This window comes from Prionailurus viverrinus, chromosome A1, assembly GCF_022837055.1.
Source record: "Prionailurus viverrinus isolate Anna chromosome A1, UM_Priviv_1.0, whole genome shotgun sequence".
NCBI lineage: Eukaryota > Metazoa > Chordata > Mammalia > Carnivora > Felidae > Prionailurus > Prionailurus viverrinus.
Window position 1 is genome coordinate 105205249 of NC_062561.1, and position 18897 is coordinate 105224145.

Consider the following 18897-nt stretch of genomic DNA (forward strand, 5'->3'; position numbering starts at 1 on the left):
TGTCCCGCACTTCCGCCCCGGCCTGCTGCTGCTCGGATTTCCTTCTGGGACCTCGTGTCAGTCTTCTGAGGGTGGCGGCCGCGCCTGGGCTGTTGCGCGGGTAAGGAGACAGGCAAAAACCAAGGCCAAAGTGAAAAAGAAAACAAAATAAGCCCTTGGAAAAGTGACTCAGCCTGTTCGGGAACCATTTCATAACGAGCCAACTTTTTGTAAGGCTATTTTAACTCATTTCTGCGTTTGTTCACTCATTCATTTACCGCTTACTGCCTTCTTCCCCTGGGTTCTGGCTGAGCTAGGTTATGGGGAACAAGATGATGAATGAAAGTGGCAGCTGTACCCTTCTCAGATGTAAAGTTATGTAAACAAATCAGACATAAGGACATTATCCTTTAAATAGGCCATGCCTTCAGTGAGCTAAGTGCATTGAAAGGGAAGGAATGTGTACCTATGAAATGATGGAAGTGACCACTTGAAGAAGTAGATTTTAGGCTGGGATGTGAAGCACCAGGTTGGGCAGGGACAGAGCTCTCCAGGCCTGGGGAAGGGGGCACTGGAGGGAGCCTGGCACGGGCAGTGCCCAGAAGACTGACTAGTATGGCTGAGGCATAGAGGGAGAGGGGAGAGACGTGAAAACCGTCTGCATAGGATAGGCAGGAGCCAGGCCATGCCTAGGACCTTTCTTTTAGTTTTGTGTTAAGGACAGCTGGAGGAATTTTTGTTTCACTCTGTTTTTGTTTGTGTGTGGGAAGGGGCTTGAATTGATTGCCTTTCCATACTGAAAGTCTCACTCATCTTTGGGAAGGAGATGAGAAGGGGCTGGGGTAGGTGAGAGCAGAGCACAAGCTGGAAAGGCAGGAGGCCCCTATGTAGTCCAGGGGTGAGGCCCCAGGACTTGAATGGTGGTACTCGAAATAGAAAATAAAATAAGACTAGTGCTCAAAGCCAACATTGATTGCTCACATCAGCTTTACTCTCATTAACTTGTTTACTCTTGAGAACCATCCTTTTAAGGCTTATTGCTACAATTTTGCAGATGAAAAAACAATAACTTGTCCTGATTCTCAGAGCTAGAAAATGGTCAAGACGGGATTCCATCTCATCCTGTCTGATGCCAGTAACCATGAGCTTATCACTATACACTCAGTATGAATTTAGTGATTTAAAAAAAAGATAGAAAAAAAAAATAAGGTCAGGAGTGCATCCCCTAAACAAACCACTCTAATGATGTGATATTGTTGGAGGACACATCTAGAAAGTAGAGTTTCCAAATTTTTACTGTATCATTCTAGCATTTGCTGATAGAAAAGAGGGCAATTTGTGACTGTCAGTAGACTGCCTATGATTATTTTTGAGTTGATACACTGATAAGACCTAATGCCTTTCTGGGGGAAGAAAAAAAGTCAGTCTACAAAGTACACTCCACTGCACAGTTGCTGATACATTATTTTTAAAGAAGTTATCTTGAGTCTAGTTATAAACACCTTGGTGGAACATGCATGACTCACATTTTGTGGAGTGATAGAAAAGCTTCCTGGGAGTACAACTCCAAATCAGCTTCCACATCTCATTTCTTATTGGAAAACAAAATAAATTTGATTTATGAAAGCTGGTTTCACCCACTGCAGGAAAAGTATGACTTTGCCAAAGGCCAATAGTGAAGTCTTTTAGTATTTGTGGTGGGTAAATTTCGGTAAGGAGTCAAAAATTCACAAAAATCATCAGAATTTGAATTTGATAAGAATTTCTTGGGTTGTTCAGGCACAAGGTATGGTACCTCCTCATGATTGTTTTGGTTGAAGGTGCAAGTTCCATGAAATGGCTAAGAACTCACTGTACTCCAGGCCTAGTCTTTTCAGGAGTGCTTGACTGAATGCCACAAACCCAGAGGACAAGCTTTGCCTCTAAACACAGGGAAAACAGTGCTCAGCATTTGAGCTGTGTCTGGGAAAATGTCTGGAGTCTGAGTTGGAGAAGTTACAGTCTCCAACATTAGAAATTAAAACTGTCAGAGCAAAATGAAACATTTATTAAATGGTCACAAAATATAATACTGTGTCAGCTTCATTAATTGCTGGATTTGTTGTTCATAACAATTTCACTACATTAGAAAATAGTTTGTAGATGAGATGCTCTTAACTGAAAATTCCTGGATATACATGATGAGTGTTGAGAAATCACAGTGTATTTTTTTTATGTAAAACAATTTTTTTAAATTTTTATTTTTGAGAGAGAGAGAGAGAGCATGAGCAGGGGAGGGGCAGAGTGAGAGAGGGAGTCACAGAATCTGAAACAGGCTCCAGGCTCTGAGCTGTCAGCCCAGAGCCCGACACAGGGCTCAAACTCACAAACCGTGAGATCATGACCTGAGCTGAAGTCAGACGCTTAACTGACTGAGCCACCCAGGCGCCCTGAAATCACAGCATATTTTAAATTAATTACTTTAGCCAAATAATTTCAAAAGCAAAATTATAAAATTCTTCATAGCAAAATAATTAAATGTGGGATGTGTACACAATTTAACATATCTGAAGTGATGTACAAGTAAGAGCGTTTAGAGAATATGAAGGTCTTAGTATAGCAATAGGTCTTATACAGTTATGTTCACTCCAAACATGCTTGTCAGGGGCGCCTGACCTATCTCTTGTCCTCCATCCAGGTCTGGGCTTCAGTTCCAAACTATACCCTGGGAATCTTGATAGGACTGGTGTCAGGATCTCTCACATAGGCTGAGTTCTTCTGGTGGATCTCAAGGCTCTTCCAGCTCTATGTTCACTCCTGAGACTAAAGGCTGCTCTGGAGGAAGCCTGCTGATATAGTCTGGTCTGTACCTCCTGAGATAGCTTGAAGGGTGTCTTAAAGGACACATCACCCTTTCTTCTTCCAGAGATGACCTGGAACCAGGCTTCCCCCAAGGCCTCCTGAGGGCTGGGTGTGTGGTGTGAAGGGAGGTATCTTCACTCCCAGCTCCTTGGCTTTGCCTTTGGGAGAACAGGAGTAAAGGAAAGGCTTTTGATGTCACTGCTTTCCCTTGAGAATACCTTAAAACAATAATATGTGTCCTGACAGGTAGTGACTATCATGCCAACTCTATTTTACAGTAATCTGTCTCCATACTGCTACTCAAAAAACATGCGATCTGAACTTTGACTAGGAGGGACAGTCCCCAGTAATAGCCACAGTTGGGTGATATTGACATAATCGTGATGGTGGAAGGATTTAGAAACCTGGTAGGTTTTCTCCCGTGGCCTTTCTCGGGTCTTTACAGCGAGCTTATTTATTTATCTCATGAGTGTCTCATCCCCAGCACTGCAAACTCTGCAGGAAATGATCTGGAAGGGCCAGATATTGTGTTATGTTTAAGGTCATGGAGAAAAACAGTGGCAACCTCCCAAAGAAAAGACAGCCTTCTGAGTCTGGATGTGTTGGGTCAGCAGGGTCACTGTTGAACCCCCCCAGGCCAACCATTACAGGAAACAGAATTATAAGCCTGTCTTACTAGGAGGGAATGGACCTCAGAAGCCTGATTTCTATATTCCCCTTGACATTTAAAAAAACTCTGCTCTTGTGCCAGAGGAGAGTGAAGAAAATTTTAAAAGGAGAAAAATGTTTGTTTTAAGGCTTGCTCAGTAATCTACTTATGCTGTTTACATTAAAGAACCTTTCATGTAAACATCATTAATTATGTCGTATAAGAGCCAAATAAAAATGCTAAAAAATAAAAGTAATTGTGGGATAAATTAGTATAGCTTGAGTGCACATATATTATGCAGACACTCTAGACTTTTATATTTTATTGAGGGAGGTGGATTTGTGATTTTCTATGTTTGAGCTGCTAGGATGGAACCAACAGAAGTGACATTTTACAGATGGATACCAAAGCTGTTAAAGTTTAAACTCATACTGGCAATGAGACTGTGCTTTTTAACAGAGTCCTTGACTTATGCCTCCTCTCTAAATCTGTCTAGAAAAGGGGCGCCTGGGTGGCTCAGTCGATTAAGTGTCCGACTGGGCTCAGGTCATGATCTCGTGGTTCGTGAGTTCGAGCCCCGCATCAGGCTCTGGGCTGATGGCTCAGAGCCTGGAGCCTGCTTCGGATTCTGTGTCTCCCTCTCTCTCTGCCCCTCCCCCGTTCATGCTCTGTCTCTCTCTGTCTCAAAAATAAGTAAATGTTAAGTCTGTCTAGAAAAGATTCTGGGCAGAGATGTGGATTGAGTATCCCATGGATTTCCCCAGAAGGTTTTTTGGAGCAGGACCATGATTATCTTCTCCAAAATCAGTAGCCTCCGTCGTACAGTCAAGTGCAATAACAGAAGACTGCTTGTGTCTGTGTTAAAGGAAGTGAATTGTGTGAAGAAGGGCAGGGACAGAAGCTGTTGAGGAAATGTGGCACAGAGACCGTGGAGTAGCGATGACACTATGCATTTGTATCACCTTTTATAATATTTCAGAAGTCTTCACGTACGTTATGAAAATTAATCCTTTACAATAATTTTGTAAACTAGGTAGGGTATGTATATTTTTACCGACCTCATTTGACAGACAAGGAAATTGAAGCTTAGGGAGGGAAGTCACAATGAAGCAGGGATTGGAAAGCACTGCATAAGTTCTATCGTTTTTTCCTACTACCACATTCATATTACTTTTTAAACATAAATGAAAAAAACCATGGTGTAGTTCATAGCAATATTTTGTGCTATGTGGGATCTTTTAAGAACATGTGAGTGTATTTACATCATTTCCTCAGGGAAAGTTTTGTTTTACCTAGAAAAGCAGGAAATGGAGTTGAAATGGGAAAAGTTTTTTCATTTTTATGGATTAAACCCATCTGTTATTTTCACTAAGCCTCCTATCATGGAGGACGATAGATTTCTCACAACATAAAGAGACGAGAAAAGAGGAAAATGTGTTTCCTTTGTTCTCTGGTTCAGGTTCATACCCATCCATGGAGTCCTGTTCAGATAAAACAGGGCAGTCAGTTTACCCATCAGAAAGAAAAGACACTGCTGTCCTCAGATATGCCCCAACACTCTGGACAGTCTTGCACAGAATTAAAGTTAACACTTACCGCTCTGAGGAGTTCTGAGGGATAATTTTTTTTTTTCACTGCTTCGGGCATCTTTCAATACTATGCTTGAATATTTTGCTATATTATCTGTTACATCTGCACAAGACAAAATTAAGCAAAATTATCTTTCACTTATTCAGAATAGTGCTTACTGAGTATGTACCTTGTGGCAGTAGGAGTTCAACTCTGGGGTTGAATCTAACAGACACGCTTCTTGTTGTAATGGAATTCACCATCAAGGGGGGGAGATGAATATTAATCACATGATCACAACAGTAAATACATACTGTAAGAGGCCTCTGCTCTGGTGAGAACAAGACTAGTAGATGATTAGGTAATTGGAAAATGCAGTTAAAGTGGGAAATCATTAAATATGTGTGTGTGTGTGTGTACGTACATATGCATTTAACCCTTGAATAACAAGGGGGCCAGGGGCACCCACACCTCATAAATCCATGTATGACTTTTTGACTCCCCCCAAACTTAACTAATTTATGACCTACTGTTGATTGGAAGCCTTGTTGATAACATAAAAATGGATGGACACATACTTTGTATGTTATATGTATTATATACTGTATTCTTACAACGAAGCAATCTAAAGGAAAGAAAATGTTATTAAGAAAATCACAAGGGGCGGGCACCTGGGTGGCTCATTTGGTTAACGGTACAATTTCAGCTCAGGTCATGATCTCCCGGTCGGTGAGTTGGAGCCCCACATTGGGCTCTCTCGTCAGCGTGGAGCCTGCTTCAGATCCTCTTGCTTTCACTCCCTGCCCCTCACCCGCTTGTACTTTATCTCTCTCAAAAATAAATGAACATTAAAAAAAAAAAAGGAAATCACAAGGAAGAGAGAATACATTTACAGTACTTCACTGTGTTGAAAAAAAATCTGTGTATAAGTGGACCCACCCAGTTCAAACCCGTGCTGTTCAAGAAGGGTCAGATGTGTATTTATATACACATACACATAAGTATATGTATACATTCATATATATATATATACATATATATATTTATATATGTGTGTGTATACATATATGTGTGTACACACATTGTAAATGTATGTGTGTGTATATATGTATATATGTGTGTGTGTATATATATATATATATGTAAAACTTTTATTTTTTACTTAAAATACATAAATGAACATTTATTTGCCAAATTTGATAGGGTCACGCTTCTTGCATACAGCCTACTCAAATGCATATCATCTACAATTTTCAGTTTCAGATACTTTAATATAGAGGGAGAACTTAAAGACACTTGCAAAATAATTTGAGTTCGTTTAAATTTTTATTATTTTTTTCCTCTGGTCCTTTACACTTGTCTTACCTATCACTAATCTGAGAGCAATTTCCTCTCAGCTTTTTCAAGTCTTTTCAAAGCGTTTAACATTTTTTTTTAGTTTATTTATTTATTTTTGAGAGAGAGCATAAGCAGAAGGGGGGGAGAGAGAGAAAGAGGGAGACACAGAATCTGAAGCAGGCTTCAGGCTCAGAGCTGTCAGTGTAGAGCCTGATGTGGGGCTTGAACCCATAAACTCTGAGATCATGACGTGAGCCAAAGTTGGATGCTTAACCGACTGAGCCACGCAGGCACCCCGTAACTTAGTTTTCATAGAAATGGCAACTCTCTTTTTATGTCCATATTTGATTAGTTGATGTGATATTTAATTAAACTACATAATTATAGTCACCAAGTACAACTGCCGTAAACAGGTTAGGGAACAAAAACAACCACTCTCAGTTGGCGGGGATAGAAGGGATGGGGGTATTAGGCTACAGAAGCCACAAGCATCTATCATGCTTTGGGCCATCAGTCAGTACGTTTTACAGATGGATTTGAAAACGTCAGTAAATTCAACCCTCTCCCCCCCACCCCCCGCCCCCAGCTCAATCAAAAGAGTTTCTATTGTAATTAAAAACTAGTAAACATTACTAAGGAAAAGCAGTGGGTGCCATAAAGTTCTGTGATTGGGGAATGTGACTCAGTCCCAGGGCAGCAGGAGAGGCCTCTCATGGGAAATTACAGTTGAGCTGCGATCAGAGAGTAACTAGGCATTTGCTCAAAGAGGGGCTGGGACAGGGGTCTGGAGAAAGGAGTTCCAGGCAGCAGGAGCAGTAGAGTCCATGCTGTGTGGAAAATAAGGAACTGAAAGAGGCCAGTATGATCAACGCGAAGAGCGAAAGTGGGAGAGCAGTCCGGGATGAGGCAGAGGGAAGGAGATGCCTGTTCACACCAGCTTTGTAGGCTTTGACAAGCATGCAGGTCTTCGTCCCTACTCATACCAGAAAGCTGTCAGTGATTACGAAGCAAAAGGGTCTGCAGCAGTTTGTTTTGACCCCTAAATCTAATGGGGGCACTTGGATTGTTTTTATAATCTAAATACATTATAGCTAGAGGAGAAAACAATATTTTCATGACCCCTGGCACCTTTGGGAGGGAGCTGTCCTTGAATAAGAAAATACATTCATTAGCTGCCCACGGGTCAAAGTTGGGTAGGTGTCAAGATAATAAAAGCAATGCTAAGTATCCCTGCCAAGAATGTGGGAGGGAAAGAGAGAGAAGGGTGGGGGGAAGGTGTTGTATTATTTTCCTAGGGCTGAGGTAACAAAATACCACAAACTGGGGGGGGGGGGGGCGCTTAAAATAACAGACATTTATTCTGTCGCAGTATTGGAGGTGAGATATGTGAAATCAGTGTCAGCAGGGCCATGTTCTCTCATGGAGCTCTGGGTAGAATCTGCCTGTGCCTCTTCCTAGTTTCTGGCAGTGGCTGGAGATCTGTGGTGTTCCTTGGCTTGTGGCTGCAGACTGCATCCCTCGAATCTCTACCCTGTGGTCTTAAGGCATTCTCCCTGTGTGTCTTTGTGCCCCTTCTTTACTTACAAGGACCCTAGTCAAACTGGATCAGTCCCACCCTTAATGACGCCATCTTAACTTGATTACGTCTGCATAGACTCTATTTCTTTCTTTCTTTTTTTTTAAGTTTATTTATTTTGAGAGAGAGAGAGAGAGAGAGAGAGAGAGAGAATGAGAGATAATCCCAAGCAGGTTGTGCACTGGCAGCGCAGAGCCTGACTCAGGGCTCGAACTCAAGAATCGTGAGATCATGACCTGGGTCGAAACCAAGAGTCAGATGCCTAACCAACTGAGCTACCCAGGCTCCCCAAGACTCTGTTTCTAAAGACGGTCATGTCTGCAGATGGTGGGGGTTTGGGCTCAAATATATCTTTTTGAGGGATGTAATTCAACCCATAACAGGTGTGAAGGGAGAGTAGTGAGAAGAATCAGCAAAACCGTGGGAGCTTAAATGGTGAGGTTGGCTACACCCACTAAGAAATTGCTGATAGCTAAGCGGTTCTCAAGTGCTTTTCTTACAGTGTAAGACGTGACAGCCTGCAAAACGTGTCCCCCATCACAGCCATGTGGTGGCTCCCGCCTTTTCAGTGAAGTTTCTGCTAGCAAAAACTTGTTGGCAGAGGTGGTAAAGGTGAGGGGACAAGTGACAAGTGGAGTCTCTGAGAAGGATTCGGGTTCTATGTTAGGGCTACTAACATAAAAAGTGTGATCACAGGAAGTCTCAGAGTGAACATCAGTTTGGTAGAGGCTGAAAAGAGTAATTTTGTGACTGTAAAACCCTCTCTCTAACCCAGATATTTAGAGATATATTGGATTTCCACAGTCTCTAGCCTGGGGACTTGGGTCAACCTTCTCTCCAACTTGTTGGGATAGGACCAAGGTTGCAAATACAATTATTATTAAAAATCTACCCTGCAATTTTTCTATCATCCTTTTTAGGGTACCGTGCATGATTTTGGCCAATCATAAGAGTGTTTGTGTGTGTGTTTTTTAAATGTTTATTTATTTTTGAGAGAGAGAGAGAGTGTGCATGCATGCACACAGCTGTGATGACAGCAGAGAGCCTGATGCAGGGCTCAAACTCAGGAACCGTGAGATCATGACCTGAGCCAAAGTCAGATGGTCAACCGACTGAGCCACCCAGGCTCTCCAAGTGTTTGCAATTTACTTTTAAAAAAGAGTGAAAAATCCTGTGTTCTGTATCTCTTGCCCTACCATCTTGTAAATCTACGCATTCCAAATAGATGACCACTTTGACGGCAGGAGGTTGTTCTCTGAAGTTCAGTTTTCGCTTCTTGTCAGTCTCCTGCTTCACTTCATAGAAAACCCTTGTGATGCGTTTCTTTACTAGCAGAAGCTCTTACATGCCGCTCCCTCAGGTTTGCGCCCGGCTCTCAAAACGAAGGGAATGATTTCCTGTAGTGAGTCCAGATGTTGTGTTCAGCACTATTGCAATTAGCCATCAAGTCTGAGAGCTGTATGAAATTACGTCTGTCTTTGAGGCCTGGGAGGGAAGATGACTTGGTAATAGTTTAACGTCCGTTGGGTGAAATCGTTGACATTGGGAAAGAACTACTGCCTCCATGAACAAGGATCCTACGCGGCACCTTTTCGGTTCATTTCTGCGCTCCATTTACATGGGTGTTTAACACGAATGTGCTTTTAAAACACGTAGCCATTTCCTGAAAACCTAAGTAACTGGCAAATGGTTAGAATAATTAATAAGGCAGGTGTTTTTGTGTTTTGTCTTCTGTACGCAGCTTGGAGAGAATGGGAACAATTTCAGCTGGCAAAGGTATTGTCTGTGGCCAGTATGTACTGCCTCTGTGGAAGCTTCCACCCGTACTGCAGGCACTTCACGGGCACTGAGACTGCTCAGGCAAAATGAAGCAAAAAGCAGAGTAATTACCCAGAGACTATGAATACAATACGATGTTGTATTTGGACATTTAGGCAAGAAATCTCCAGGGTCTTCTCCCGCTTTGAGAATCCTGCCTGGGTTGTTGGTTGGAGAAGCTGGAGAATGTTCTTCTTTAGCCCTGAAGGAGTTGGCTGACCGCTCCATCCCCCCCACAGTAAGCCAGAGAATTTGTGTTCTCTAGCTGATAAGGGCAGACGGGCCCCCTTGGTAAACTTGACAGTCATGCTCTTGAGCCTTGGAGGACCACCTGGTATCCCGTTGAACCAAGCCATATCTGCATGACTCCTGCCTGCTGAGGAAGGGTGTCTGCCCCAGAGAAGGCACTCATGGCAGGGCCAGGAGTCCTGAGACGACCAGAGAATGCTGGCAGAATGGCCTGTGAGGTTCAACCCGAGGCCTCCTGCCATGTTGCTGGGCTCCCTAGCTCTGTATGGTCTTTGTTCCCATAATTCCTGTGTGGGTTTCTATACCCACAATTTCTGCTCTGCCCTTATTAAGTCCTTATAACAACCCTTTAAACACAGTATTTCAGCTGATGTCACAGGTGCCATTCTTCTGTGATACCCATATTTGGACCACCCCTTAAGGCCACGACTGTCTTCTCATAGCTCTATACAAACTCTCGATGGCTGCCACACATTAAAAACATTAAAGCAGAGGGGAAAAAAAAAGAAATCTCAGCTTAACCTAGCCATATAAACCACCCATTTGTGCTAGTTACCCTGCAGGTGTAAAGCATTCTTAACACTTAAACACTTCATTCTGTTAATAGCGGTAAGTTGGCCAAAATTCCAAAGAAACTTCTTGAAATGGTAATCAATTTTAAGGGATTCTTTATAAAATCGAGAGTGTTAGCTACTTTCTGGGGAAAAGGAAGACTAAAGGATAATAAGACTTTGGCAGATAGGAAGTATGTGGGCATCAGTTATTCTTATTAGAGAGACAAGACAGGAGTAATTGGCATAAGCTAGATGGAATAAAAGACATTTAATATAAGGAAAATCTCATTATAAGGACAAGAAAACTTTGGCATTGCCCTCTTGTACTGCTGGTGACAATTCAATTATAGGATTGTCATATTTCTCATTTTGTAATTGTTAATTGGATAAGGCATAGGACATCTTAGTGAAATTTCTCTTTCTTCTTCAGTGTGTGTGTGTGTGTGTGTGTGTGTGTGAAAATGAAGAAACAGAGACACAGCAGTGACTTATGTTACTAGCTCCATTCCTCTAGGGAAAGCTCACAACTCAGAATTACTCTTTCCTTCCACAGTGGAGAGGTAGATGGTCGCTTTGAAGACATCTCTTCCCAGCTTTTACCTACCAGGGTCTAATTCTGGCGTTATTTGTGGCTTCCTGGTTTCACACTGGTCTCCTTTCTCTTCCTCACTGACTGTCACATAGATGCAGATGGTGAGACAGAAAATCCAATGAAATCGTATTGTCAGTTCATGTTTCGCTGTATTTTCTCTGCTCGTCACCTGTTTTAAAAGCTTATCTGTTTGTGTATCATCTCTTATAGCTTGCTTGGATTCCCCTTTCCTCTTGGTCTGGGGGAAGGGCAGGGGGACACAGAGAGAGAGAGGGAGAGAGAGGTGTTTAAAGTTCCCTGCCATCTGACGTCACCCGTGCTGCTGCAGGTGATTTACATGCCACATGGTCTCCACCGTCTGTGTGCTGTAACTCGGTAACTCAGTGGTAGCTTGACCTTCAACAGCTGCTGAACCTCCTCGTCTCTGCACAGGGGTAGAAGAGGCCATTATTGCAAGGAAAGAACATGTGGCTTTCCAAATGGCATGAAATACATCTATTGCGACCAGATGAATTACATATTCATGAAAACTGTGTAACGGAAGACTACTCCGCTTGCCAGGCAGTCACCTTGGCTGAGCGCAAGGCTCGGTAAACAATGCAAAGCTCTGGCTCCCTCATTTATTTACCTTGCCAGTCAACGTGCGCAGCGCTGGGGCAGGTTTCTACGACCAGCCACGAGAGGAAAGCTGGGAAGAGCTCTGCGTTTCCAAGGAAAACAGAATTCCATGATGCTTACATTTTTATTTCGTATCAACAAATATTGATTGGACGTCCATTCTAACAGTATCCGAACAAAATTGTAATACTGTAATATTAGGAGAGTTTCTGCAAATGCTGGGAAGCTTCCCCTCCCCCCCCCCCCATTAAATAAATATCCAATTAGTGTGTGTAAAACGACTCCCACCAAGATGATTAGTTTTGATGTTTGTGTTTCTTATTAATTCCTGACTTACTAGTAAAGGATCATGGTAATTATCCCTATTTTGCAGATGGCAAAAATGAAGCCAGAGGTGTTAAGTGACATCCCAGGAACACTGTAAGTGGCAGAGCTAGGAAGAACATTGCTGTGTCTCGACTCCAAGTTCCTATTTGCTCCACCAGAACACTGCACTCATGTGGATTTGACTTTACTGTCAACATGTCAGTAATGATGACAACCCAAAAGGTGGTGACATTTAAAATGCTGTCCTTGGTCCTATTCATAGCTCGTCCGGGACATACGTCCAGTGCTGGTTAGGTTCACGCACATGCTGAGCCTCCTAGCTGCAGCTCTTCCCCTTCTCCACCCTGTGATCTGTCCATCTTTACATTCTCCGCTGGGCTGGGTGTGCTAGTTGGGCACACTCATACCTGTTCACACCTTCTCTCAGTGCTCCTGGACTGCTAAGGCTACAGAGAGACTCCCTTGCAGTTAGGGGTCCAGATATGATTTCAGGCTCTGCTAATCAGGTGGATTTATGTAAGACTTAAGTTCAGAACTGAGTTAAATGGCAAGAGCTATGGTGGTCTGTTAGACCTTTATCGATCTATCTATTAATTATCTATCATCTGTCTATCAATCGTCTGTCTATCTTTCTATCTACCTACCTACCTACCTACCTACCTACCTACCTGCCTATCTTTCTATCTATCTCCCAGTAAGGATTTAGCAGGAATGAACAATTGTCATCTCTGGAGAGCTGCTAATGAGGTGCATTTCTGGACCCAGCATTGCATTGGGGTCTTTGGATTCCTGTTTCCTGAAGGTGGCCAAGAGGGCAGCTCCCCCTGGGGTGCAGTTCTGCAGTATCCTCCTAGGACTGCTGTACAGGCTCAGCATGGACCCAGTGCTCCTTCTGACCTTTCCATGATTTTGTTAGCACCTAGTTCCCTGTGTTAAATCTCTTGCTCCTTAAACAAGATAGTGTAGTTTCTCTGATCTGTAGCTGACTCCTGACTCATTCGCTGCTTAAAGATTACCTGTGAGCCTGCTGCATGCTGACTCAGTCTGTGTTTTATCACATCGTATTGCATTTACATTATTCTGTGTGTGTGTGTGTGTGTGTGTGTGTGTGCGCGCGCGCTCATGAGCACGCGCATGTGTGTCTCTTTCTCCTTCCCGCTCCGCCCTAGTCCTCAGACTCTGAGGTTATTCATCTTTTAGTCCTGCTCTGGGTGGGATAAAGCCTGGCACATAATATTCACTTAAGAGATGTTTGTTCGAATAAATGGATGGATGACTAAACGCATAGAACCAAGCATCCTGTGATGCTTAGTTCACAGGAGAATGAAAACCTTGTTGAAAATGCAGTTTTATTTCATACATATGCCATTAGTGTATTTTATTTAATAAAAATGTAGAAAGGCACACACTTTTAGCTTGATATTAATCATTACCTTTTAGTTAAACAGTCAAATGGGATTTGCTGCTCAGCTGTTAAATATTTTGCTGTCCCTGGAAAACCAGCAATGTGCATTGATGAATGTGAGCCTTGTGTCTTACCTCCTGTGTCCTACCCATTACATTTCTTCCTGGGTAAAATCTGAACAGGTGCTGTTAGATGCCTCATTAACTGCATGGAGCTACAGAAATTCAGGGTGAGATGATCCCTCACCAGAAACTAAGCCCTGCGTTTATTAAACACTACCCTGGACTTAAAGCATCATGATTCTTTCTGTGTTACCATTGGTGACAGACACTGGCTTAAGGTGCCAAGAGCTTGAGTTGCTGTTATCTCTTATCTTTTCTCTGATCCTCCCTTCTTTCCATCATTCAGCCTGCTCTCTACCATTTATCTGTCTCTTTCATTTCTCCATTAATATTTATTAAGTGCCTACAGGTTGCATAATAATAATATTATATTATTATTATTATTATTATTATTATTACTATCTTTTAAACTACTTAAAAGGCTTTTACAATTTGTAACTCATTTAATTCTTGCTAAAACTTTCTCAGGTTGGAAGGGCATGCATTCATATTCTCATGCCACTGATGAGCGTAGAAAGATGTAGAAAGGGTAAGTGTCCTGCTAAAACTGATGTAGTAGAACTGGGCCTAGGTGGTACCAGCTGCCCTGACTCTAGTTTACTGTTTGTCTCCATCCCATATTTCTTACGACATGAAACAAGACTAAAGAGAGACACAAAGTAGACAATATCAAATCTTCAGGGCTTTGCACTGTAGGCCAATATATTTTATACATGAAGACACAGGGAATGTCTTGATGAAGGTTGGAATATGCTTCCACTCAATTATGAAAGGTATTTTTATTATCAAGGAATGTATGTACTGCATCTACATGAAGCACCCAAATGGTGAGAGCATGTGAGCCTGAGCTGGCAATGATGAATCCCTTTGGCCTTAATGATGCCACTGCAGCAGCAGTCTGAGGAGGTCACCCACCCACAGCATCCTGACCTGGTCTGATGACATAGGGGATATTAAGCAACATTTCCAAGTAGGAGAGCAGCCAGGGAGGGGAAGTGGGATGGCAGGATATCCCAGAGAACAAGTCAAATGGGGATCGATTGAAGGGTCTAAGGAGGAGCAGGGGCGGGATGGGGGGAATGGGAGAGGAGACGCTGTGTATCATGTTCTGTGTGACACCAGAGAGCAAAATAATCACACAAGGTAGAATGACAGGGACATGGGAGAAGACATTTTCTGACCATCACAGAACTCTAAAACGGAGGTGGGCTGCCCTGGGAGGAATAAGCTCTTTGTCATTAGAAAGGTTCAAGAAGATGACCATCTATCAGGGCTCTGGTAAGGGAGCCTCCCTTGTGGGGAGATCAGATAGTCAGCTGGTTGTCAGACTAATGCAGGCTGGGAGCTGGACGAGAAGCAGGCCTAACCGGAGACTCTGATTCAGCAGCTCTGGGTGCAATCTGGAGAAACTCTGTCGGGAAACCACTGGACCAGATCCCTGGACTCCACAGTGGAGGGCGGAAGAAGGAGGGCATTTCCTTCACATTTACATTTTATCTAAAAGGAAAAAAAAAAGCAGGAGCAGAAGAAGAAAGCTTACTGATATTTAGTGTCTAGGGAAGCACACAATCTCTGTCGCATCTGAGGTGTCCCATCTGATACTGCAGTGAGCAGGAGACCTTCAACACTGAAGCTCACAGCCATGCCTTCCTTCGTTTATCCGCGCTGGCATGTTTCCATACATTGTAGTTGATTGTGCCCAGTTAGAGAAATGTATGGACTGTGTTATCTTAAATAATAGAATTGCAAATAGCAGAAGCCTTTATAATATTTTGAATGAAATGGGGAATAACTATGACAACTTTTTTGTGTCACAGAGAAGTTTGTGGGCATTCTTAGGTCAAAATAATTAAAGCATAGTCAAAGTTGTACATTTTTCTTTTACAAAAAGACATGTGTCCAATTATACTGACCTTCTGTGATGACAAGTAGCTGTTGGTAGTAGGGCTCTTGGCAGAAATTTGTGAGAAACTAAACATACTCAGGGTGCCTGTCTGACTCAGTCAGTAGAGCATGCGACTCTTGATCTCAGGGTCATGGGTTCGAGACCCACGTTGGGCATGGAGCCTATTAAAAAAAACTAAATGCACTTAGTATGTTTCACTTATATAAAGTTTAGTATGAACCAGGCATTGTTCTGTTTTATATGGGTTAAGTTAATGACTCTTCATGCAGTCTTTGATGGTAGGAACTAACTATACTTGACAGATGAGGAAACTGAGGCACAGAAAGGTGAAGTGACTTCCTTAAGATCACTCAGTCAGTGAAAGAGTGGGGTTTAAGTGAAAGCTTTTAATCAGTCAACTAATATAACTGACTCCTCTGAAAATATGAAATCAGTTACTTTTTCAAAGGAACTTATGCTATGGAGAATGCATTCTAAAAATAATGGCTGGAAACGTTTGCATCATTAATGTTATTTTTGTTGCCAAAGCTGTAGAAGTTTGTAAACTTTAAAAAGGCATAACATCTCAAACTTATGAAACATAGGAATAGAATTTCAAAACTGATTTAAAAACGAAGGATTCTGTGTATTTTGAACTCCTTTATTAAATATATAAAAATATAGTAAATTCCAATTTGTTGACAAGAACAAATGACAGATCAGGAAAAAAACTGAAATTGACTAGCAGATTTCTACAAACGCTTTCACATAATTGGTAGATGATTTAAAAAATAAGTTTCATGAGGGGAGCTCCTGGCTGGCTCAGTCAGTAGAGTATGCCACTCTTGATCTTGGGGTTGTGAGTTCGAGCCCCACGTTGGGTGTAGAGATTACTTAAAAAAGAAAAAGTTTCCGTGATTTACTAAGCACGGCCAGCAATGCATCATCCCCCCCGCCTGCCCCATTTGGATGGATGTATTTTTGAGAAGCATCTTTCCAAGCAGCAGCAGTCAGAAAAGTTACACCACACCAAATCCCTGTATCACAAAGTATGAGACAAAGAAAAAATAATGACTCCTATTCAATTATATTATTCAGTAAAGAACTGTTATCAGCTGTGGCATCTGTTTAGTGAGAGCAGAATTCTTTATTCCTATTAATAAAAACGATAAAGTTATTTTCAAACATTTTATCTACATCTTATCTTTTAAACATGTTCTTATTTTGTAGGTTTCTGTAATGATCATAATGTATTGATGTAATAGTGTATGTATATAACATATAAGTGAATCTGTAAAAATAACAGGGTGCATGTTTAAACTAAGGTGGACCCATGGTCAGCAAGCTCAGAGGCCGCTGGATGTAATGTCCTTTAAGGTCCATTCCCTAGTTTGGAATCTTTGATTCTCAGGCAAATGCTGTGCTCTTATTTGGTGAGAGATAAAACCTAAGTGCTAGAGAGACACTTTCCTCCAAGGCAGGCAGCATCTCATTATCCTGCTCAGTGCCCAAATCCCAACCAAAAAAAAAAGAAGGGTAAAGACCCACATTTCTGAGTGAATCGGCTTGATTTAAGACCCTGAGCTATCTGTGTTTTGTACAACATCTAATGCACTGTTGATGCTTAATAAATAACAAATTGTGATATTAATAATTAAGAATTGATGTTCTTGCTCCTGTGAAATGATTTGCAGGAGAATTATTCCCCATTCACTCATAAAGAAAAATGAGAGGCAGAGACAGAGCAATAGCTTTTAAGGAAATTTAGTTCCAGCTACTTTGTGTGTGTGTGGTTTTTAGCCCCCATCTCGGGTAAATCTGATGAATAACTGAGCAAGACAGACCCAGAGCCAGTCTACACTGCTTTCCCCTCCTTTTGTGTCCCTACCTTTAGGTAGGAATGTCTAGGTTGTTGAATTGTATGATTCTAAAGTGCTTGACAAACATTAATTAACTGGGGGGTCGTTCTTTGTTTGAAGAGAGTTATGTCTAATTGTGAATATGTCTCCAATTATCTGCTCCTTTCTTTTGAATGTGTTATTATCTAAAACATGCGGTATCTGATTTGCTTGTACAGTTATTTTAGTAGGTTTTTTGAAATAGGTGGCAACCATGAAAAAAGGGACATATAGTCACCTTAGGGAGAAAAATCGTAATTATTACAAACTTTAGGTTCATGTTCATATTTGTGCATATTACATGCATCTACACACACACACACACACACACACACACACACACACACACCTTTCCTGTTACGTGCAACCATCCTCTCTTTCAAGCCGTGGATTTTGGCGATAGTGATGACCCACCCTGAACTGGACTCCATTCCTTCTGAGCTAGGGGAATTGTTGAGATTTGCTTTTTAATAGCAGAAATTGGAAAAACTCTCCAGAAAAGGGAATTAATCCTCCTGCAAAAAGCAAGTGTAATTAGTCACCAGAGGAAACTGGCTCTGCATGCCAACAGAGTCCAGAATATTGGCTGAGTGCTGTTGACTCCTTACCCTCCATGAACCCATCCTCCCACCCTACGCGGGAAGAGGGTGACGTTCGGACAGCAGCCACAGCGGACACTGGCAGCGTGGGCCTGGAGACCAGATGGGTTACAAACTGCAGGAGACACTGGGCCTGTGTTTTGGCATAAGCAGTACACCCTGTTAATTAGGAGCATAGCTTGGAACAGTGTCTTACCTAATTAGCCAGGGCAGGTATGTGCCTGTGCAGGGGTGGATTACAGATTTTTCTGTCGCTTGGAGAAATTTTCTATAGTAACAAAGGAACAAAATGCAAATTAATCCACAACCGCAGGATTTGTACGTATTACGCCTTTCAAAGCGGGCTTCTTAGTACGTCGCCTATCATACCTTCTAGACGTATCCGTAGCCTGTAAATACTGAAGCTGATGTCACTCTTAGCTTCATCTAGGCGCTACTCATCAGCTTTCAGAGGCAGTGTCATAGGGTGAAGATTACAGACTTTGATGTCACGCACACCCCAATTCAAATCCTGCCTCCTCCATTTACTGGCTATGTTACACAACAGACTTCAAAATCCTCTCCAGTAAGGGGCGCCTGGGTGGTTCAGTCGGTTAAGCGGCCGACTGAGTGGCCGGCTCAGGTCATGATCTCGCGGTCCGTGAGTTCGAGCCCCACGTCGGGCTCTGTGCTGACGGCTCAGAGCCTGGAACCTGTTTCGGATTCTGTGTCTCCCTCTCTCTGACCCTCCCCCGTTCATGCTCCATCTCTCTCTGTTTCAAAAATAAATAAACGTTAAAAAAAAATTTTTTTTTTTTAATAAAAAAAATCATCACCAGTAAGATAGGAATCACAGTACTTGTTAGGGGCTGAATTGTGTATCCCACCTCCCCCAGCCC

At 42.3% G+C, this 18897-nt stretch overlaps 1 protein-coding gene across 14 annotated transcripts in view; it reads left to right on the plus strand.

Moving 5' to 3' along the window:
• LOC125162014 (uncharacterized) overlaps positions 1-18897 on the plus strand; it is a 184841-nt gene that overhangs the window by 43804 nt on the left and 122140 nt on the right. The window contains exon 1 of one of the 14 annotated variants that reach the window (XM_047852538.1): positions 25-100. The exons of 11 other annotated variants lie outside the window; for them this stretch is intronic. The gene's annotated coding sequence lies outside the window, so the exon portion shown is untranslated. Of the gene's footprint in view, positions 1-24; positions 210-9782; positions 9835-18897 lie in introns of those variants that run through there. 2 more of the 14 variants (XM_047852548.1, XM_047852565.1) reach the window with 2 other exon arrangements.